Below are 24,238 nucleotides of genomic sequence, written 5' to 3'. Positions count from 1 at the left end.
TCTTAGTGAGGTCCGCTGTTGTCAGTTTGAAATTCTTCTGGTCCTCCCGGGAGGGCTTGGGAAGTGGGAAAAAAATGACATGAGACATAAGCTTTTGAAGAAACCGCAGTCAGCATAGATCAAGATGCCATTTCAAAAGTTGACTCCCTATCGGAGCACAATAGAAGCCTGGAGTTTTCCTCCTTTGTGTCACATGGACCAGTGGTCGCCAGTCAGTGAGGTCTCTTTCCATCCAAGAAATGGGTGGAAATTAAGATCATCAACTTTTCGCATCTCGGACTTGGGGTCCCCTCTCCCACCAGTTTCTGATGCACAGATCAATTGGAAAAGTCTACAGAACAGGTAGTGTGTGGGTGTTCTTTGTCTCCCCGGAGCAAGTCAGTGCTAGAGAAAATCTTGTACTGGAAAAACTGTTATGTGTGATAGCTAAGTACTGTCTGATACAGAGTTTTGTTTCTAATCTTTCGAACCTGCTTCTTTGCAAGTCTCACTCAGTTCTGAAGGGATAAATGCCTCCGCTGGGAACTCTGAACACAGAAGTCCTCTACTGTGTTGAGACCGTGTCGTTCAGCCACTTGGGGCTCCTCAGGCCTCCCAGTCGGCAGGCAGAAAAGAGGTTACTATGATTACTCTGTGGAAGCTGAGCTGCCCCTGAAGGATGGGATGAGGAAGAGTTTGTCTAGAATAGAGGAGCTCCTTTAGGACAACCTCTTTTTGTACACCCAGTCTTGTGATGAAAGGCAATAGAAAACCAAGACAACCCACTTCAAGCTGACCAAAGATTTGTCAGGAATACAGATGTGGGCCTTCCCGCCAAACAGAGACCCACAACCAGCTGAGGTCCCAGCTGAAGGCAAAGGGAGTTTATAGAATTAAGTAGTACAAGAAGGAATATGTATGGGTGTACGGCTGCTGGGGAATATCTTATTAGGACTTCTGTTGCTGTGAAGAGACACTAGAACCAAAGCAACTCTTATAAAGGAAAACATTTCATTGGAGCTGGCTTACAGTTTTCAGAGGTTTAGTCCATTATCATGATAGGACATAGCAGCGTGCAGGCACACACAGTGCTGGATAAAGAGGCAAGAGTTCTGGGTCAGCAAGCTGCAGAAAAAGAGAGAGGGAGAGAGAAAGAGAGAGAGAGAGAGAGAGAGAGAGAGAGAGAGAGAGAGAGAGAGAGAGAGAGAGAGAGAGAGAGAGCCTGGCTGGAGCATTTTAAACATCAAAGAGCACCCACAGTGACACACTTCCTCCATCAAGGCCACACATTCTAGTGCTGCTCCCTGGTGACCAAGTTTTCAAATATACGAGTCTATGGGGCCATTCCGACTCAGACGTCAACGCCAGAGGTTGTTACTCAGGAACTGTCCACCTTGCTTTTTGAGACAGGGCCTCTGACCAGGGTCTGGGCTTTGTTAATTAAGCTAGATTGAATGGCTATTGAGCTTCAGGGATCTTCCTCTCTTCACCGACCAAGCTCCGGGATTACAAGGTTGGGCCACTAAGACCCAGCTTTTTATGGAAGTACCAGGAATTAAACTCAGATCAGCATGCTTGTATAGCAAGCACTTTAGAAACTGAGCCATCTCCCCAGCCTCTCCCTTCTTTTTCACAGTATTGTGGATTGGACTTTGGGTCTTGTTCATGCTGGGAAAATGTTCTACCACTGAGCTACAGCCCCTTAAAAGAAAACAAACTTTCTTTCATTAGGGTGGATGCACACATGTGGAGGTCAGAGGACAATTGCAGGAGTTGATTCTCTCCTTCCTCCACGTGGGGCCCATGGATTGAACTCTGGTCTTGGTGACAGGCACCTTTACCTACTGAGCCATCTTGTTGATTCCTAGCCTTTTAACTTTAAATTCCTCAGGCTGGCCTTAAGCTTGTGATACTTTTGCCTCTGCCACCTGACTAGCTGGCATTCCAAGTCTGCACCAGCTGGTCAGTCTTCTCTGATGGTGATGATGTTGTTGATGATGATAATGAGGATGTTGTTGTTGATAATGATGTTGTTGCTGTTGTTGATGATGCTGATGATGATAATGATAATGATGATGAAGGGTTACAGGGTATCAAAGGTGGCATTAGAGCACCCAAGGGTTTGGCATCTCTGTAGGGGGAAGATAAAATGTTTTCAGATGTGGGTAGGATATCACATATGTTAGTGTACATATTGCCTTTATTTTGAGATGAAGTTTTATTTTAGGACATGAATATGGATGTCAAATTGAAAGGGGATGGAGCCTGATAATTATTCTGATGTGTCAACTAGACCAGTCTATTGTCCCCTGTTATTTAATGTTGCTTAACTGAGCTGTGGGCAGCAGCTTTAGCCTGCATCTGTAATTTCAGACCTGCTTAGTAGGGGTTGAGCCAGTTCCCTTCACAGGTCATGTACAGAGATAAGCATCGCCAGCCACTCTGTTTTCCTATTGGTTTTATTCTCTGATCAAAGCCCCTCATTGCAGATTTTGTCTTATCCATCCATTTGGTCCCTGGGCCCAGAACATATCCTACAAGTGTTTGGTGATCAATGTGTAGAGCTGCCGTGGCATTCGCGTGCTGCCCTTGTATAGAGATGGCAGTCTCGGTTTCCAGTCAATCGCCGACTCACAAACTCTGCAACTCAGATAGCACTCACTAGCAGTGAGAGCGGACGCCTCCCACACCTTCTTCTATGTGGGAGGGATGTATCCAAACATCGAAGCTTCACAGCAGAAATCCTTCCTGCCTCTGTTACTATTTCTAAATATCTGATTTCCCTTGGAAAGAGTAAAACATATGTGAAGGGGCATTCTGACAAACCAACAAAAAATACTAGTATTTAACAGAAATATTATAACTTGATGTAGTTTTGAAGGATGAGCAAGGCAAAGAACAGAAATAGCTGCCATTATGGGTTTCTGATCCTACTGCACGCACTGGCTTTGTGGGAGCCTAGGCAGTTTGGATGCTCAACTTACTAGACCTGGATGGAGGTGGGGGTTCCTTGGACTTCCCACAGGACAGGGAACCCTGATTGCTTTTCGGGCTGAGGGGGGGGACTTAATTGGGGGAGGGGAAGGGAAATGGGAGGCGGTGGCGGGGAAGAGACAGAAATCTTTAATAAATAAATAAATTTAAAAAAAAAAGAAATAGCTGCCATTTTGGTCCCTAGGCCCTTGCCAGGCCTGGGTAAGCACAAGCCATTTCATGAGAGTATGTTAAACATCAAGTTGTTCTACAGCAATACGTATTACTAAAACAAAAATCAAGGTAGTAAGATCCAAAGCCTGTCATCAAATCCCAGGGCTTACATCTCTAGTCTCAGCACTCAGGAGGTTGAGACACAGAAGTGAGACTGTCTTGAAAAATAACACACACACACACACAGCAAACTTTCTTGTTGGAGTACATTTTGTGGGACCGCCAGGTCCCCAATAACGACACAGAGACTTATTATTAATTATGAAAGCTTAGCCTTAGCTTGGGCTTTTTTTTTTCAACTAGCTCTTGTAACGTAAATGAATATGTCTCTTTTAACCTACATTCTACCACGTGGCTCAGTTATCTCTGTTTGGTACCACATGTCTGATTTCTTCGGAGTCCCTGGTGAAATCCGTGCACCTAGCTTCCTCTTCCACTTCCTTCCTCTCTACAGAAATCCTGCCTATCCTCTCCTGCCTAGCTGTTGGCTATTCAACTCTATTAAACCAATCAGAAGGCACCCTAGGCAGAGACTTTTTTCATTTTTTTATATTTTTATTAAGCTATATATTTCTCTCCACTCCACTTCCTTCCTTCCCCCTTCCCTTCTACCCTCTCCCATGATCCCCACACTCCCAGTTTACTCAGGAGATTTTGACTCTTTCTGCTTCCCATGATGGGAATCCATGTATGTCTCTCTTAGGATCCTCTCTGTTGTCTATTCACGACCTCTGGGGTTGTGAATTGTACGCTGATTTTTCTTTGCTTCATGTCTAAAAGCCACTTATGATATTTGTCTTTCTAGGTCTGGGTTACCTCACCTTACTCAATATGGTATTTTCTAGATCCATCCATTTGTCTGCAAATATCAAGATGTTATTATTCTTTCCACTATGTACTACTCCATTGTGCAAATGTACCACATTTTCTTCATCCATTCTTTGGTAGAGGGGCATTTAGGTTGTTTCCAGGTTCTGGCTATGACATAATGCTGCTATGAACATCCTTTGGGTATATACCCAAAAGTGGTATTGCTAGGTCTTCAGGTAGGTTGTTTCCTAATTTTCTGAGAAATCACCATACTGATTTCCAAAGTGACTGTTTGCACTCCCACCAGCAATGGAGGAGTGTTCCCCTTACCCCACATCCTTTCTAGCATAAGCTGTCACCAGTGTTTTTGATCTTGGCCATTCTGACAGGTGTAAGATGGAATCTCAGGGTTGTTTTGATTTGCATTTTGTCAGAAATACATCTTTTACAGTGTAGAGAAATATTCTGTAACACACGCATGCATATGCGTGCATGCATGTGTGCACTCACACACATACACAATATTGATCAGTGGCAATATCAACTTCCTGGTTCTCTGTAAATGAAATTGAGTGTTTTCCCAAATATTGTGTTGAATCATAAAATACTACCCCAGACTCAGTACTAAGAGTTACCATGTAAACTCTAACCCTGCTGTTAATAGGAGCCTAATTTTAAAATGTAGCATGACTGTATAGATGTGAGTAAACGGTTAAGAAATACTAAGTACCCAAACAAAGCCAGGTATGGAGGCACAGACCTTTAATCCCAGCACTTGGGAGGCAGAGGCATGCAAATCTTTGTGAGTTTGGCCTGAACTCATTACTACATAACTAATGAGTTCCAGGACAGCTAGGCCTACATAGTAAGACCCTTTAGAGCAAGATATGTATTTAAACATATGACCCTTTACACTGATGAAGTACTACTTTGCTTGAGGCTTGGAGCTTTGGGAGGGCTACAGTCAGGTAGTAGAAAGAGGGTTGCCTTAAATTCCATGGAAACCTTCAACAACTCATACATATTCCTTGTAAGCTGAAGTTTCTATCCCGCCCAGTCCTACAGCCCAGCTGGTCAGTCCCAAAGAAACACACAGATGATATAATATGTTTGGCCTATTAGCTCAGGTCTATTATTAACGGGCTCTTACAACTTAAATTAACCAATAATTCTTATCTATATTTAGCCATGTGTCTTGGTTCCCTTTATCAGTAAGTCCTTCTGCATCTGGGTGTTGGCTGCCTGCGGACTGAGCCTTTCCTGTTCCCCGAATTCTCCTAGTCTGGTGACCCCACCCATACTTCCTACTTGGCTGCTTGCCAATCAGTATTTTATTAAACTAATACTAGTGACAAATCTTTACAGTGTACAAAAGCATTATACCACAACATCTCCTCACGAAAGCAGTGACCTAAAGTGGCTAGATGTTTGGGGGTGTGAGTTTTTTATTCTTTTGTGAGTTTTGTCTTCTACACACCTGAGGTGAACAGATTACCATTTTCTGCACTCACCTAGTGTGTCTTGTGGGTGAGATTGCATCCATTAGTGAAGGTTGAACAAAGTACAGTTTTTCAAAATGAGTGAGACTATGGGACTGAGAACAGCATAGAGGAACTGTTATCTTTATCTGTGCTTCCAGTGTGCCAGAGGCCTTTGTAAGGCTGGTGCTAGTTCATAAATATGGATGTCTATCAAAAATAGTATGTTTGGTTAAATAGTGATGTCTTGAGCCGCACAGGCATCTAAATATACCTCTCTGGGACTGGGGGATCTCTGATCTCTAAAACACACGGCACTAAAGAGGCAGGACAGATGGTCCATATCATTGCACGCCAGGCACTATTCCCGATTCTGGGGGTACAGAGAGAAATGGCAACATTCCCCATTATCCCTGGTCTTTGATGTCTGTAGACCCCTACCCTGTTTTGAGAGGGTCTGATAGAGGAAGGTCATTGGTTAAAAAAAATAAAGAAACTGCTTGGCTGGCCCTCATAGGTTAAAACATAGGTGGGAGGAGTAAACAGAACAGAATGCTGGGAGGAAGAGGAAATGAGCTCAGACTTGACAGCTCTCCTCTCGGGAGCAGACGCCTCAGAAGTTGGGCGCCAACTGAAGGCGTAAGTCACAAACAATGCCACACCAGTTTGGAATTATGATTAATAGGGTGATATTTATTTAAAGGGGAAAAAACTTACAGATCACTGTCCCAGGCAACAGCCCTCTACGCAACCAGGAAGGGAGTCTAGTCACCAGCGGAGCAGGAAGTGAAGAGAGAGAGGAGAGGGAAGTGGCCGCTTTTTTAAAGGGAGAGAGACCACACCCCAATGGGCTGGTATCTCAGCAGCTATAGGCTGGAGGAGTGGGAGGACCTCCCGCAACAAGGGTCCCATACTGTCTTTCCATCTTCTCAACATGTCGGCAAATACTTTCTCCCTTCCCTGCTTCCCCTAGAAAAAGAGATGTCTGTCTTTCCTCTTGTGACCTAACAAACTGAGTTATCAGCCCACCACTCCGTGGGAGTAGTTCCTGTTCTAGTCCCTGTTCTGCCATGTCACGGCCCCTGTGACATGCTGCCAGCCCCTCAGTTGTGCCTAAAATATCTCAGGTCTGTGGGGTCTGGTACAAACACGATGGCCATGGTGTGTTCAGTTATCTTTCTAAACTTCCACGTTCCATCTCAGAGAAGTGTTCAGATGGCCCCAAGGTAAGAAAAATCCCTCAGTTGGTAGAATCATGGGATTCAGACTTTTGCTATTGCCATATCTTAAGGTATCTGTTTGCATGTGAGTATTTGCAGGAGCTTACAAAAAAACCATTAGGTTTATTTCACCAGGGAAATTCAAAGTATTTCTGTTAACTCTTCATGTTTACAAAGGAGTGTGCATTGGAGTTTAGAAGAATGGTGTCTGTGTGTGTGTGTGTGTGTGTGTGTGTGTGTGTGTGTGTAATGTAAGAGTACTTAAAGAAACCAAAATATATATTAAAGTCTACACATCACTCAATGGTAGAATATTTGCCTAACATGCAGATGGTTGAGAGAAGGGTATGTTGAGTAGAAGTGGGAAAGGGAGGGGAGGGGAGGGGAGGGGAGAAAGATTAATGAAGAGTGTTTACCAAAGTGAATTCAGAGAAACCCACTGAAAGTAGTGTCTGTAATTCTAGCACTTGGGAAGCAGAGGCAGGAGGATTGTCACAAGTTTGAGGTCAACCTGGGTTACACAGTAAAACTCTTATCAGAAAAATGAGAAGAGCTTAAGGAGGAGGAGCAGGAAAAGGGGGAATAGGAGGAGGAAAAGGAGGAGCAGAAAGAGCAGAAGGAGGAGCAGGAGGAGGGGGAGCAGGAGGAGGGGGAGCAGGAGGAGGGGGAGTGTGACGAGAGGAGCAGAAGGGGGAATGTTGATGAGGCTTTCTGTGAGCTAGGTCCCACAGTCGTTTTGTCCCAAAGAAACATACAGAAGTCTACAATAATTATAAACTGGTTAACCCATAATTTTTGTTTGTGTCAGCCACGTGGCTTGGTACCTTTTATCAGAGAGGCATTCTCATCTTGCTTCCTCTGTGTCTGGACTGCAGACTGAGGCTTTCCTCTTCCCAGAATTCTCCTGTTCTCATTGCCCCACCTCTACTTCTTGCCTGATCACCCTGCCTTTACTTTACTTCCTTCCTGGCTACTAGCCAATCAGTGCTTTATTAAAGCACTACAATAAACTGATAAATCTTTACAGGGTATAAGATCATTATCCCACAGCAGGAAGAGAGAAAGTCAGGTTTCTTTAACCAAACCGGACTTCAAGACAAACTTCCAAATAAGCACTGTACAGTCTCCACTCTGGGAGAGCAATGGGGATAGCATATTAGGCCTCTGAATATTATTTTACCTGGATTCTCAGATGTTCTGGCCTTACAAACCTGGCATCAGCTTCTGAGAAGCTCAGATTAGCACATTTATGACAATACTTAAACTGAATTGTGACATTTGTTTCTCAATTGGAAGCATACCCTAGAGCTCAGGACAATGAAGTTAAATGCTTTAATAATTTTAGGATTAGAAATGAACATATAAGAACTTTATCCATATGAAAAATGGAAAAGGATTCCTATTTGCTTGGCTTTCCTGGTGATCTTTAATTTTAGGATTATCTTTGTAAACTAGTGATTATGAGGTGCATGCCTCTGATGGTATTTGATCTTGTCCATGAAATGATGGATAATGAGAATTTTTTAAATGGAAAGTAATTATTGTACGATGAAAATAAATCAGTTTAATTCAGTACTTTGAAGATCACTTTGGTTAAGAAGCAGCATGTATGTGTCTGTAGGTTTTTTCAAGAAGAAAATTATAGAAAAGTGTTGAAATATTAAGAAAATGTGGTACCCCACTCCTCACCCATGAATTCAATCTTAAAGCTAAAGATGGTGAGATGTAGAGAGGCTGGAAGTAGATGCTACTAAAAGATGGGACTAAGAATTGGGTGGTGGTGGCGCACGCCTTTAATCCCAGTACTTGGGAGGCAGAGGATCTAAGGTAGTTGGAGGCCAACCTGGTCTACCAAGCAAGTTCCAGGACAGTCAGAGTGTCCTGTCTCTGTGGCCAGTAAATACGCAAGGTTATTAGTGATCACAGTTTGCCTTCCTCTTGTCCTATCGTCCCATCTACTCGAGCACAGTCAGGTTTGTGGTGTCGTCTCAAACTCTCGGGGTTGGAGAGTGGCTGCTGAGCTCTGCTCTTAGGGCAGTGTGCTGGGGATGTTTCAGGGTGGCTCTGTGGGCCTGTGCTGTGTTCTGCCACGTTTTTGTGACTGCTTCACTCTTCCATGCCCCATCTGTACCACAAAAAATACTAACAATAGCAATTGCCCTTTGCCAAGAAAATAACGGCTACCAGGGGCTGTGCCCTTAAGGCAGTTAGAGCTATGGAGCCAACTTCTGATGTACCTCCGAAGCCCTACGTTTCTTTAGTGGATGTTTATAGACACGTATTCAGATTTACAGAAATAGTCCTTGTGGCAGGGAATTGCAACTATTTTAGAACTAGCTTGGGGGTGGGGGGGGGAGGAGGTCTTATATTTGAGAATACAAATTGGGGGATCAAATAAATAAGAATATATAACTCCTGCTATGATTTAGGAGGTTCTCCTCTGTACCCATGAAGCTCACCATCGTAACTGCCTAAAGATGAGCTGAACAAGGGCAACAGCAGGAGCCATGCTAATGAGGCCAGAGAAAAGCACAAGCCTCGGCCCCACACAAAGAACTAAAGGCAACTAAGGAATTCTGTGCGAGCAATAGTGTTCCCCAGGAAAGAGTCATCCGATATCAAGTGGTTCACCCTGAAAATATACGTACAAGTGACAGTATACGGACTATATTTATGTGTATATTCATATACTATATGTATGTCATAAGAATTAATGAGAAAAAGGCCGAATTTGAAAGAGAGCAAGGATGGATATATGGGTGGGCTTGTAGGGAGGAAAGTAGGGGTGTGATGGAATTACAGTTTACTCTCAAAAAGTAAAAAAATAATTTTAAAAAGAACTCATACTCTATTAATGTCACTTTGTTTTACTGTCTAAATGGAGGATAAACCTAAGTGTCATTGCTAAATCTTTTCAGAAATTAATCTTAGAATATTCACAGATTTAACAGTAAAATCATCATAAGATGAGCTTCTAAACTTAATATATGAAGATATTTCTGGTAGGAAGCATAATATATATTTTGGAAATGAGGATAGGAAGTTACTTTTCCCACCTAAGATGTCCTCAGACACCAAGCAGGCATGAGCTAGTGTGTTCTGGGTCCTCCTCTAAAGAGAAGTTGGTGTTATTAGGGTTTAACGTGTTTCTTTCTCCTGCTCGGAAGGAAGGGCTTACAGTCCAGTGTGGAGTGGGGTTGCATGTAACTGCTCTCTCCCTCCACTGTGATTACCTCGGCATTCCTGGGTCCCCGAGATATGCCCCACTGACACTTGGACTTTGACAGGTCTTCCTCCATGACACCTGCACGTGTACTCTTGATAAGCTGTGGTTTGTCCTTAAGGTGGAGCCCAAATCAAAAGAGCACCTGCTTCACGGCCCTCCCTCGGCAGGCTGCCCTGCAGGAGCGTCCGTCTGCTGTGGGAAGCCCACGCGGGCTCTGAGTCAAGGTCACTGTGTCCCAGCGTCCTCTCCGGGCTCTCGTGTTTATGCCCTTGCGTTTGTATTCTCTGCTCTGGTCACCACTTCAACAATGTCACCGCACAGCAAATACTTTCCCTGGTGGCTTTCAGGAGAATAAGATGATGTCCAGGGCTCTGGCTGACACGGGATTAAGTTAGCTTGGTGATTTCGCATGCCAATCACTTGTCCAACGACTAAAGACTGTGCTTTGGCTACCTCCTTGTTGTAATGATCTCCCTTGGTTCCAGCTCTCCTGAACATCTCCAGATCCACCTTGACCAGTCTTTAGCATGATATTCATTGTTCTTTATTTATAAATTCTAAGCATAATCTTCCCTTCTCTGCTCTGCCTGGAGAACTAGACTGTGGGCCCATGCTGAAGGCAGGGGATCCTAACTGGTGCTTTTAATTTGAGATGTTATCTCTCGGGGCATACCTAATAGAAAAATCTGAGCTTAGAAATGTGTGTGTGTGTGTGTGTGTGTGTGTGTGTGTGTGTGTGTGTGTGTGTGTGTGTGTGATGGGAAGACACGGGGAGCTTTATAAAAGGAGAAGGGAAGAATTATGCCTTGAGGGTAATGGAATGTGCTGTAAGTTATTGACTGTTTACTGTGACGCTGCCCAGCCCAGCTGTCACTTACCCGTCTTCAGCCTTCTATCCGCTGGCGTCATCGATGTCCTCCTGAAGCAGGTGTCAATATTATCACCGTCATATCCGCGCCTGGACACACTGGAGACATACAAATGCCTGAAATCAGATCCTCATATCTTTTTTTTTTAATCTTGTGTTTTTTGGAGACAGATTCTCACTGTGTAGCCCTGGCTGGCCTGGAACTCACTGTGTAGACCAGTCTGGCTTCAAATTCACCTAGCTCTTCCTCCTCTCTGCAAATGCAGAGAGTAAAGGAATGTGCCAGCACACCTGACTGTCTTTACCACTTAAAAATATGTTCTTAAATGTGTTGTGTATTTCCTCATCTTACTGTATACTGTGGACCAAGCCTCTGATAGGGTAGAGTCCTTTAAGTGTGGTCTCACTTGGGGTCCCACTGAAGTTGAGGTCTGTTTGTGCCTCTGTCAGCGTCTCTGTTTGCTTCCTTGGCATCTTATCTCACAGTCTGGAGTGAAAGGGTTTGAACCACTCCTTACTCAGTTCAGTTTCGTTTTGGCCAGGCTATCTAGGAACTCGCTAAATAGTCCAGGGTGATCTTGAACTCCAAGGAACACTCAGGTTCACCGTTTTTAATGAAGTCTCAGTAAGGCCACAGCTGAGGCACGTCAGGAAAATGCAGTGCTGGCTTGTTAGATCCCTGACCTGCCAGTCACACCCAGGTCCCGCTATAGGAGGCTGTGGCCGCAGTGTTCTGGGACTCTTGTTCGCTTTTGTGTGTGTGTGTGTGTTTCCTGTGGGGATTTTCAATACATGCTGTGATCTTCTGTCGTCCTGTCTCCTTAGACACCCTCACTCTCACTTCAAGAATATGTCCCCTGGAGCACACGCGAGTTAGTTCCTGTCTGCCTCTGATCCCTCGTGCACAGACAGGGACACTAATGATGTCTCTTAATGCCACAGAGCCCAGAGCCGTTGTGGTGACTAGTCTTTCTAGTGAGTCCTTGAGCAGTGGCAGGGGAATGAGAGTGAAACAGGTTTGGTTTCTTGGAATTTTTTTTTCTGGTTTTTCAAAACAGGGTTTTTCTGTAGCTTTGAAACCTGTCCTGGAACTCACTCTGTAGACCAGTCTGGCCTCAAACTCACAGAGATCCACCTGTCTCTGCCTCCTGAGTGCTGGGATTAAAGGCATGCGCCACCACAGCCCCACTAAACAGTTTTAAAGATGGTCACTAGTCTACCCCGAGAATGATTCCAAGGTTCTCAGGGAAAGCTGATGAACTGGGCTTTTCTGGCAGAGCAGGGTTTACACTTTCTGTCCCATGGCTGAATTGGAGTGAGGCGAAGGAATTTGTATTCAAAGGAGCAGAGGGGAAGACCCGCAGGGGCAAAGCCTCGGTCCCTACTGGATGCAGTGATACACGGGGAGAGGTTTGTGGCAGCTGCTTGGAGTCTCTTCATAGGAGAATTTTAAAGGAGACATGAGGGATAAACAGGGACTATATGGTCATGGGTGGCAATGGGGCAAAGTTTGTGCCAAGAGTTAACCATTATCTTCTGTATGCGGCAAGGCTAGAACAGAATGATTGAAGTTTTATGTTATATGCTTCTTAAATCCCTGTGTGGCTTGGATGCTGTTCTCAGCTTCTCCCAGAGGATGACCCTGTCCATTAGCTTTGTTAAAGAAAGGAGGCACCACCCTTGGGTGGTGTGGGGGGTGCCTCAATGGTCTTACAGCTTGGAGCCTCTTCTTGATCTTCTAGAAGCCTGGGGGTCAAAAGGTGCACCATGCCTGTGGCTTATGCCCTACCTCACTCTGCACTTTGGCGCCTGGGCGGCCCTGGCGTTCTCAGCAGCGGGCTTTGTCTATGGCTGCCCTTTGCCCTGGCTCTCTTGGCCAGGGGTGGCTGAGTGGTAATTTGTTCCTAGGTTCAGAGGCACAGCCCTATCCAACTGCAGCTGTGTGTTTGTCTTGTAATTCACAGACAAGAAGAAGGGAGGCAAGTTCCAGCCTTTTAAGAAGTTGTTTGGCAAAAGGAAAAAGAAGAGCACCCTGCTGTCCAGGGAGGGACCAGCTGAGAGGCAGAGGCACGCTCCCCAGGGCGCCAGCAATGGGACCTTCTCTTCAGATGATGAGCCCCTGGAAAGCAATCTGAGGTAATAACTTTCCCTTTCCCTGCGCCTCTCTGACAGAGTCCCGGGGTGAGGAAAGAGATGCCTGGAGGGTCAGTGTGGGTTTGGGATTTGGAGGGCAGGGCCAGCTTCATAAAGGTGTCCCACCTGGGCGTGAGGGTGGCACCCGGTGTGCTGGGTGGAGAAGTCACCTTGACAAAGGTTGAGCCTGCGTTTCTCTGTCCTCACTGATGGTGGAGGGCGGCACTTCACTGGCTTGGCTCAAGAAAGGGTCTTCTGACTGATGACCAAGTTCCTATGACCCTAATGGCAGAGAAAAGATAGCCACAGTCCAGACTTCATGTGTGAGGCAAGGCTCAGTGAGGTCACCCTTATACCCCAGGAAACCTCTAGCTGCTTTGGGGGTGAGCTCTCCCCACAGAACCTTTAACTTTCTTTCCCTTCTTCCTCCTTTATCTTTTTCCTTTCAACTTCCTCCCTCTCCCTCTCTCCCACTTCTTTCTCCCTCTTATAGGACACAGGCTCTAAATCTGATTAAGAATCTCAGAACCAGAGCCTGGAGGGTTGGGGTGGGGCTTTTGTCACCTAGTGCTGGGATGTGAGGCGCGCGAGTCAGGGATGACTAAACTCGGGTACTGCTCTTGGAAATCGTCCCTTGGGAGAAGCCACCCCAACCCTCCCGTCTGATTTCTTCAGCCTTGCTGTACTCATTAGCATCTCCAGCCTGACTCAACAAAGAATATATTCCTTTCTATGGAAATAGTTGATTTGCTTGCCTCTTACGAGGCTGGCTTGTGAACTCAGGGGCCAGGTTTTCTTCAGCTTGTTAGTGAGTGCTGGCACCCGACTCCCTAACACACGCCAAAGACAAAAATGCCCCCTAGAGTGTGTGACAGTAAGGAAATCCTAGTGGATACTGTTGTGATACAAAACCCTCAGACAGGTGACACCCACTGAGCTGGCAGTGTTCACCGGCCGCACATGTTAGCTCTAACCAGCTCTGACTCTGCTTGACAAGCCTGTGTTTGCTTTCCACCGTTCTTACCACAGAAGAAAATGGCCAACTTAATTGTAGCCCTTTAGAGTGATAAAACTCTGTGGAAGGAAAGCAGAGCAACCAGTAGGTAACTGGCCGCTGTAGTGGGGTTTCTCCATAGTGCTGACTGTTGTCTGGTGCAGGCCAATCCTCATCCACCGGCCACTGTAGTGGGGTTGGGGGCTCTCCGTAATGCTGACTATTGTCCGGTGGGGACCAATCCTGATCCACCGGCCGCTGTAGTGGGGTTGGGGGCTCTCCGTAATGCTGACTATTGTCCGGTGGGGACCAATCCTGATCCACCGGCCGCTGTGGTGGGGTGGGGGGCTCTCCGTAATGCTGACTGTTATCCGGTGGGGGCCAATCCCGATTTCATTTCCGTTTCTCATGCTGTGAACACAAATGCGGATCTTTCCCCCCTCGTAGCAGAATGAAGCTCAACACTACTAAAGAGGGACCAAGGCTCATGAAGTCACGCCCTCAGAGCCCACCTTTGCTCAGAGGGTTCTTTGAAAACACACTTTCTTTTGCAGTCGGCTGCAGCTTTGCCAGTCCCTTGTGTCCTGTAGAGTTGCTTTGAACTCTTACACGTTCTCTTCCCATAAGTTCTGTGTTCCATTTACCTCTTGAGGGTTTTCCTGAAGGCTTTAAGAAATCATGGAGGGCTGGAGAGATGGCTCAGTGGTTAAGAGCATTGCCTGCTCTTCCAAAGGTCCTGAGTTCAATTCCCAGCAACCACATGGTGGCTCACAACCATCTGTAAAGAGGTCTGGCGCCCTCTTCTGGCCTGCAGGCATACACACAGACAGAATATTGTATACATAATAAATAAATAAATAAATAAATAAATAAATAAATAAATAAATATTAAAAAAAAAGAAATCATGGAAAATTCCACATTAGGTCAAGCAACTCCATGACTGCATAGGTGATGTCCCTGGTCTTATTATTGACTTTTGTTCTGTACCACTTTGGGTACAGAACATACTTTGTTTTGTTTCCTTTTTCGAGACAGGGTTTCTCTGTGTAGTCCTGGCTGTCCTATAACTTGCTCTATAGACCAGGCTGTCCTCAAACACACAGAGGTCCGCCTGCCTCTTGCCTCCCCAGTGCCTGGGATTAAAGGCGTGCGCCACCACCACCTGACGATATGAATGCCGTGCAGTGCAGTTGAAGTTCTCCTCATCTGCCCCATTTACAAGTGGAAAAACATGAAAAATAGGGCTTCCTAAAATTACTTTCAGTTGACTGCATGAAGATTTAGAAATGAAGCTGGGTGGTGTAGCACACGCCTTTAATCCCGACACTCAAGAGGAAGAGGCAGGTGAAGCTCACTTGCAGTGCACAGGGAGTCGCAGGACACCTAAGGCTTTCCTTGGGGCTTTCAAGGGACCCTGCTCTTTCTGTAGCTCAGGAGCCTTCCTGGCTCCTTGGCTGGTGTTTTTAATTTAAGCATGCCTCTGCGAAAGTGAAATTTAAACCATGATGGCTTTTAACAATTTAATAGCATTTCCTTTGTTAATTAAATACAATTGATAGTATATTTCCAAAAGGATGTTGGATAAACATGTCAGCATTTGATAGGCTGAGGCAGCGGGACTGCTGTGAGTTCAAGGCTCGCCTTAGCTACATTGTGAGTTTCAGATCAAGCGGGGCTACATAGCAGTACCCTGTCTCAGAAACAGCAATAACAGAAAGCGGAAGAGATGAATGTTACGTGTAAAAAAAGAGGAAGAGTCATCTTGGTAAATATGTTTGGTATACATGTATGTTAAGAATTTTACGTAGGACTTTACATAACTCTGTTATGCACCATGCGAGTCTCTAAGAAGGATGTCGTATATAGCAGGTTCCTTTGTTTGCAGACTCTTCTTTCTTGGAGAATCTCCAATGGCATTTATTAAAGTGACCTCTCAATAGTAGCATTAATGTGCTTTGCATAGATGAATTCACGCCGTGCCGCAACTCTCTAAGATTCTTATCTCCAGTTTACAGGTGAGAAAGCTGAGGCTTCATAGTGAGTTTCTATCAGAAAGACGGCAAGGAGGGAAAAACAGAATAAGGGAGAATTTTCCATCTCTTTCTATAGGCATGTGCTAACTTTACATAAACAGGTAAAAATGTCACAAGCGAGCAAACAAAACCACAGACAATACCTTTATGATTCAGGCACAAATATCTTACTTGTTTAAAGCAAGACAACCTGGGCCACAAAGAAAGGTCCTATCAAAAGCAAAGTCCTAAGGAACTGATACTCATAAGAATCTATTAGGCTTCTGAGAAAAATCGATCCAGGTTACAAGATATAGGATTAGAGATTTTGTGTCTCCAGTGAGTTCAAAGAATGCAAAAACTCCACAGAATGAAAGAAAACACATTCAAACAATAGCTCTGATAGATCAGCATGTTCAGGGTGGGCAGAGATCTTTTACAATTCAGTAATAAAAGGTCCAAAAAAAACTTCTTTAGAAAATAGGTAAAGAATTTGGATAGACATTTCTTAGAAAAAGAGAGAGAAAGAAGAAAGGAAGGAAAGAAGGAAGAAAGAACGGATGGAGGGAGAGAAAGGAAGGGATGAAGAAAAAAAGAAAGAGAAATTTGTTACAAATAAGCCCTGTTTGTTCAACAGGGAAACATGTTGCACACACATGAACTACAGCCGAAAAGATAGTTGGTTTTGTTTTTTAAGTATTAGCAAAAACATATAGTGGTTAGAACCTTCATCCCTTGCTGGTATGTACATAAACAATTTCGGGCAGGGGCTTGGAAAAATGACTCAGTGGTTAAGAGTTGGTACTGCTCTTCCAGAGGACCCGAGTTCAATTCCCAGCACCCATGTCAGGTAGCTCACTATCTGTTCCAGCTCCAGGGAATCCGGCACCTTTGGCCTCACTCATGTGTACTCATGTGTAAACATGTCCACATAGACAGGCATGTACATAATTAAAAGAAATAAAAATCCTTTTTAAAAAAGGATTTAAGTTTGAGTCTCTAGCTGCTGCCTGCATTCTACAAGCAGTGAAACTGAGCTTCAGACAGATGCTAGTGTTCCTAATGGCAGAGATGTGGCTACGACCTCAACCAGCTTCTTTGATATGTTGTGGTTTTCATCTGAAACAACCCCATCTCTATTTCCTTCACTTAATTCCCCCTTGATCCTCCATTTCTGTGCAGCTGTGCCTTCCCCAGGGAAGCAAGTCCCCTCTGCTCCCCTTCGTCTTATCAGCCTGTTAATTTTGCATAACCGCGACAGGACTATTGGACAAAAGTAACTTCCAGGAAAATTGATCTTTTTGGCTCATGACTTCAGAAGAACTGGTCCACGTCTGCTGGTTCCCATGCACTTGGGTAGACCATCCTGGCAGTGGGAGCAGGCATCAGGAAAACACTGTTCACATCGTGGTGGACAGGAAACAAAGGGAAAAGACAGGACGGGGCCAGGGACCCTAAGGACCCACACCTGCATTCTCGAGCTAAGCGCCACCTACATTTTACAGAGCCTCTTGAGATGGTGCCACCATTCAAGACCAGCCTCTAATGCGAGCCCTTCTTATTGAAATCATAGCAACGTCTCCTCCCAGTTTCTTCCCCTCCCTAAGTCTTATGACCGACCCTGCTTGTATTTCTAGCCCGCCCAGCATACTCTAGGCGTTCAGGAAATGTTGAATGAATAGATACACAAACACTGTATTTTTATTTTACTGGGGTCCCCACTCTGCAAGTCAGTAGTCACCCACCTCATCCTCTAGTTTCCTCCCACGATGAGGAGGGCACCATCACTGTCACCTGCCAGAAAAGGGAGAGGCCACAGTTGGCATCACGAGACGACTCTCCAGTGAAATCTTGACACAGCTCAAGGCTCCCCGGGCACAGGGTGTGTTTTCTGTCACTTGGCCTTGACGATTTCCAAAAAAGATAAATTATACTTGACCATTTATCCTCCACCCGTAAGACTTGTGGCTAATTTAAACAGGGAATAGAGACTTTAAAAACGATTGAATGAGCCAGGTGGTGGAGCACGCCTTTAATCCTAGTTCTCGTGAGGTAGAGGCGGATTTCTGTGAGTTCAAGGCCACCCTGGTCTACAAGAGCTAGTTCCAGGACAGGCTCCAAAACTACAGAGAAATCCTGTCTCGGGGGGCGGGGGGAACAATTGAATGGAAATTTGAAACTGGCTAGAAGTCAACCTGGGTTGCCTAAGTCTAGGGAAAGGGTATTTACTGGTGAACCAGTAGTAGCTGCTCTAAGGGAAGCTGCAGATGAGGAGGCAGGGTCGTCTTAAGACTGCAGGAGCTGGGTACACTTAAGTCATCAGTCCCTGGATCTGCTAAATAACCTGCCGGCTCCCAGTATTGGCATAAGGTCAAATACGGCACGGTCTGTTGTAAAGCACTTTATAAACACACGGTAATGTCACCAGAGATAGAGATGGTGGCCCTGATGACTTGCGTTTTGTTGCCAGAGCACAAACTTAGAGGAAACTGATTCACATGATAGGGAGGTTTTTCCACTGGGGCAACAGAGAAGTAAGGTAGGCCTGCAGGGACGCCAGAGGAGTCCAGAGCCTGAGAGACGTTCTAGGGGACTCCTTGTCCTGTGATACAGGGACAATCAGACAGCCCCCTAGCTCCCATCTCTAGACTGTTTATTTTAAGACTTCAGGGTGTCTCCCGTTTCCTGTCTCTGTTGTAATTGACAGACAATTTGGTCCTCTATGGTCTGCTGAGCATCACATATTTTACAGGATCCCAGAATCCAGGGTGCCTGTCAAAGATGCCACACCTGATCGAGTCTGCTTCCAGTCTTTCCTAACAAATGTAGGGTTGGTTTTTTTTTTTTGGCGAGGATATTTAATTGCTCATTAGCATTTTATTTGAATGGGACTCATAGATCTGTTTAGAAAGAAAACTGCTGATCAATTGCAATTGCCCCGTTGTCATGGAAACAAGCTGAAATTGGACTGTAATTATATTTCCTTATGCCTGAAGTCATTGCTATAGTAATTACCCAATATCTATGGCCCCAAATTACACGATGCTTGTCCAAAAAAAAAAGGACGAGACAAAGACTTAAGAAGCAGGGGGTGGGGAGTGCGCTGGCCTGAAGCACCATTCACGGCGCAGCTGCAGAGAGCCTTCAGATGGGAGAATTTCCCTCTGTGGGCTAGGACTCTACGGTCTGTGGGTGGGTCTTGGAATGTGCCCAGCGCTTTGCGTAGTGGCTGGAGAACTGTCAGGCAGGATGGTTTTAGCTCTACAGAAGGCGTAACTACAGTGTCAACCATCACTAAACATATCGCCTGATGTCTTAGAGAATATGGAAGACTTGGGGGCTGGGCGTTCAGCAGTGTCATTAAGGTCTAATCAGGGGTTGAAGATGCCTCAGCAGTTAGGATCGCTGGTTGCTCTTCCAGAAGACCCATATTCCATTCCCAGCATCCACCTTTCCATTCCCAGCATCCACACGGTGGTTCGTAGCCATCCTCAACTCCACACCTGGGGATCCAACACCCTCTTCTGGCCTCCTTATGCACAGTGTGTTCATGTACGGCACAGACGTGCATACAGACACACTGGTCCAAAGCACTGAGTCCTACCCAACAGAACTTTCACTTTCCAGGGCCAGAGTAATTCAGGCCCCATCCCATCCTTGCATGCTGGGGAAACATACGGCTTTGTTCCGTAGGATTTTGGCAAAGGGGAAACACTGCTGTCTTCTGAGCTGGCAAATGGACGATTCACAATGAACGCAGAGTCCGAGAGAACGCACAATTGGCAAAGGCTTGAGTTGAAGGTCTTTACAGATGTCGGTCATATCACAATAGATTGGAGGTAAAACCCAGGCAGAGTGACATCATACACCCCCTAGTCCAACAGCTGCCCTCAATGGTCTCTCCTTTCTTCCTTTTCACTTTGTGGGCTCCACATACGCACATCTTCTCCTGTAACCAAGAACACATGCTCTGTGACCCCACTGCCTACCCTTGTCCCAGCAACAGGGCATCGTGCCTGCAGCATCCTCTGAAGTGGTCCAGGGAGATATTCCGAAATGGCTTCAAAATCAACAGTAACAGTGAATGCAATCTTTGCCTGAACAGAGGTTAAAATGTTGTTGATGATGAGATTCTCAGCATAATAATCCAATCCATGCATTGCAGCAGAGGACAGCAATTCAGCAGGCCCCAGCCATGCTGCCTGAGATCTTTGAGCACAGAAATGAGACCTTCAGAACAGCCCTGTGCTTTGTTCTGTATCCTGACAAAATGGGCCAAGGACACTGTGATTTGCTCTGAAGTAGCCTCCTACGATAGTTAATGCCAACTGAGCACATGAAGTGCGAGAGGAGAAAAGAGGAGAAACAAGAGAGAAATACCACTGTCTCCTCCTTCCTGCCCTTCAAATCCATTGCTACCATAGGGCGGAGGCTGTGATGTTCTAGGATGTAGAAAAAGAGGAGTATCTCAATGCTAACACAACACACCTTACCTCAGAATTGACTCCATCCAGTCAAAGCCCCTGGCTCATAGTTAATGGGTCCTGAGCAGTTAATGAGGATGTGGGTGCTGTGTACAGATGTGAGGATGTGGATGCTGTGTACAGATGTGAGGATGTGGGTGCTGTGTACAGATGTGAGAATGTTGGTACTGTGTACAGATGTGAGAATGTTGGTACTGTGTACAGATGTGAGAATGTTGGTACTGTGTACAGATGTGAGAATGTTGGTACTGTGTACAGATGTGAGAATGTTGGTACTGTGTACAGATGTGAGAATGTTGGTACTGTGTACAGATGTGAGGATGTTGGTACTGTGTACAGATGTGAGAATGTTGGTACTGTGTACAGATGTGAGAATGTTGGTACTGTGTACAGATGTGAGAATGTGGGTACTGTGTACAGATGTGAGGATGTGGGTACTGTGTACAGATGTGAGGATGTGGGTGCTGTGTACAGATGTGAGGATGTGGATGCTGTGTACAGATGTGAGAATGTTGGTACTGTGTACAGATGTGAGGATGTGGGTGCTGTGCACAGATGTGAGGATGTTGGTACTGTGTACAGATGTGAGGATGTGGGTGCTGTGTACAGATGTGAGAATGTTGGTACTGTGTACAGATGTGAGGATGTGGGTGCTGTGTACAGATGTGAGAAGCAGCCAACCTGTCTCTGTAGAGAAATGCAGGAGGTTTGGTATAGGCCTGGGAACTCTGGCTTTGTAGTCATTCTCTTCAGCTCTGTATTGACTTTGAGGGGTGTTTAAATGCTAAAGGACAACTGTCAATCATGACAATCTTAGCCTGGATCTGACTTCACTGGGAAAAATACGATGCAGGTCCTGGAAGACATGGGGAGAACAGAAGTGTTGCAGAAATGTCGAGCTTGATCTCATTCCCACTAGTTTGCCGAGATGACCAAGTGGCTGAATCCATTGCATGACTTGAAGAGAGGGTTAGACAGTTGTTAAAGATGCTTCTTTTCTTTATAGCAACGTTACTGGATAACATTTACATAAGACAGGAATAAAGGCAATGTCTAGAGCCAGGAGAGCCCCGTGCCCTTGCTGTCAGTGCCTTTGAGAAGATAGGTATGGGAGCTCACAAAGAACGGAAGCTAAGACCAAAAGCTGATCCTGATGCTTTCAAAGCTCAACATAAGTTTTTTAGAGGTTCAGCGTCTGTGCCACTACCAATCACATCAATGACAATGACACACAGCTAGAACAGAAATAGGGAAGTGAGGTTCTGATGGGCTGGTCATCCTCCTTTTATGGAGTGGTGAGTACTAGCTAGAACCCAGAAACTCCTGTCGCTTGGTCCTACCAAGCTGAAAGTAGTCCTCTCCTTGACCTTTGTAGCCGTGGCCATGATTTTCAGTGGCCTTATGAAGACTTCCTCACAGACCGACGCCGTGGGAGCGTTCCAAGTGGCCTCTCTTCCTCTCTCGAGAACTTTTCACTTCAGATCTCGTTTAAGTTAAAATGGCAGTGAAGTGGTTGTATGCACGATCCAGCAGTAAGAGTTAAAACCGTGAGATTGGGGGGCAGGGCGTGGGTGTGGTATCTCTTGTCATTCAGAAGCTGCTCCGGTTGTCCAGCTTCTGAAGAGAAGGCTCCACACACCAAGTCCCTCCCTTATCTGAGCAGGGGTACAGCCTTCCAACACAGGGTGGGGGGTCTAGAAGAAAGCTGAAGCAAAGGGCTGCAGAGGCCTCCTGCCTCCCTCCTTCACAACAAAGGAAAGCAGAAGAAACGGGGCTGGCCTACTTCACCATCAACTGTGAGTGACCTTTAAATGCCAAGGCTAAAGAGGCCCAGATGAGCTCTGCAGAAGGTACAGCTCGTGGCAAATTGGCCCTCCACTCCCAGTCCTGTAATTTGAAGTCTCCAGCTGGTTAAGGACAAGGCTTCCACCAAGCTCTTTGTTCCTTGGAACACATTTCAAGCTGAGCTCTCCACGGTGCGGGCTTTTTGGTTTCCACTCCAGCCTGCCTCAAACTCTGAGACTTTGGGTAATACTTGTGTGGCCTTTGTCTCAGCCTCAGCCTTGGAGAACAGGGAGTCATCTACGTGGTAGAGGTGCTTGGAGCCCGAATTGATGTGAGATTACTAAAAATTGAATATTATTATATAAACAACAGTTGAGCATTTAGATGAAGTAACTTACAAGCGAGTATTCATTCATGAACCTAATAAATCAATCATCACCCTCCCCTCCTATTTCTTCTCGGTGCTCTAAAATGAAACAAAACTAAAGTTAACAAGAAAAAAGGCATAACCGTGTTTGATCTCCATAAGGTAGTGGCCATATATCACAGGCTGGTCTTGAACTTGCTCTGAAGCCAAGGATGGTCTTGAATTCCAGATCCTTCCGAGGGCCAGGACTACAGAGCCATGGCTATGTCAACACAAAGTTCCAATGTGTTTATCATATGCAAAAAACTCAATAAATATAAAAATTCCTTTTTTACTTCTGTGATAAAATAGATTGTGGTTATCACCATCAATGTCTTTGGGAGGAATGCCTAGAAATACAGATAGAGAGTTGAAATCATGTTTGTTTGCAGCATCTTCTTGCCAAGACACAGCCTTGAGCACTTATCTCCTGGAGAGAAGGAAACCTGGAGCTGAGCCCCATCTTCTACCTGCTATTTTCTCTCCTGTGGTTATTAGAGGCCTTTTGGCTCAAGGCAAGAGGCCAAAAAATGCAGGTGGCTGACAGAAATCAGCAGAACTAGGGGAAATGCCCTCCGGCTGGAAACTCAAACATTAGAGTTTGAGGCTGGGATAGTAGCCAGAATTTGAGATTAAGATCTCTAACTTTGGAGCACTCAGCCCTACGTGGGAGGTCTGTATCAAATCCTGCCTCTCAAGGATGGATGGAGACCAGTGTGGAAGGGGAGGCAGAAGGACCATCAGCTCCAGATGTTGGTGGGTAACTCCAAGAAGACACTGTCTTCCAGACGCAACAGGCCAGATGTACGTATGAACTCAGAGACTGTAACAACACACAGGAGACTGAACGAATTCAAGACAGACAGAATCCCAGCATGGAGATAGAAGGTGAAGTGGACACCAAGTCCCACCCCTAACTAAGAAGCTATTTGCAATCGATACCTGCCGTGGGAAGAAAGATAGGTTTTCTCCCACGGAGTGCCCCTGGGTATGTCCAGCACACTTCCTGGGAGGCCTTGTGCTCAGGAGTCTGACAACACACACGAATTCCATGTTTCCTGTGCTGTGTTTTTGTTAAGGGTTCATCTTTTTTGTCTTAGGGGGTTTTGTTTTGTTACTTTTGTTTTCTGGGGAGGGGGTGGTTGTTGATGGGAGCGCAGAACATGCAGGTCGTTGAGTGGGGAGGTGGGGAGGATCTGGGATGACTCAGGAGAGAAAGAATATTATCATAACATGAAAATTTTAAATAAACTTTTTAAAGAGTGTATAAATTATAGCAGAAGGTAAAAGTTCTGTAATAGAAGAGAAACTCGAAAGAATGAAGCCGTGTCTGGGCAGCAGATTTCCTTCTGAATTATTATTGCTATACCTGCCCGGGACAGAGGGTGGAAAACCAGGGCAAGTTTTAGTAGTCTGTGTTGCTGGAAGAAGGCTAGTAGTTCACGGACTAGCATGGATGGGGATGCTGGGACATAACCCAGCTCTCAGGTGAGAGTTCAGATGCTACCTTAGAGGTGGGGACAAATCAAAGGAGAGTCCAAGTCTTGTAGAGGCAGCTGGTCAGCCATGGACCAGTGTGTGATTGGCTCGAAGAATCCTCCCCGCTTGTTGTTTGCTGCCTGCAATTGTGGTTGG

General features: G+C 45.5%; 1 protein-coding gene across 3 annotated transcripts in view; it reads left to right on the top strand.

Annotated features, from left to right (window-relative positions):
- The window catches only part of Cracd (capping protein inhibiting regulator of actin dynamics), a 213,696-nt gene that overhangs the window by 151,259 nt on the left and 38,199 nt on the right, over positions 1-24,238 (top strand). For all 3 annotated transcript variants that reach the window (XM_075942928.1, XM_075942925.1, XM_075942927.1), the window contains exon 3: positions 12,753-12,924. The gene's annotated coding sequence lies outside the window, so the exon portion shown is untranslated. The remainder of the gene's footprint in view (positions 1-12,752; positions 12,925-24,238) is intronic.

The sequence above is a fragment of the Microtus pennsylvanicus genome, chromosome 12 (genome assembly GCF_037038515.1).
Source record: "Microtus pennsylvanicus isolate mMicPen1 chromosome 12, mMicPen1.hap1, whole genome shotgun sequence".
Taxonomy (NCBI): Eukaryota; Metazoa; Chordata; class Mammalia; order Rodentia; family Cricetidae; genus Microtus; species Microtus pennsylvanicus.
This window is presented reverse-complemented; position numbering and strand designations above follow the sequence as displayed.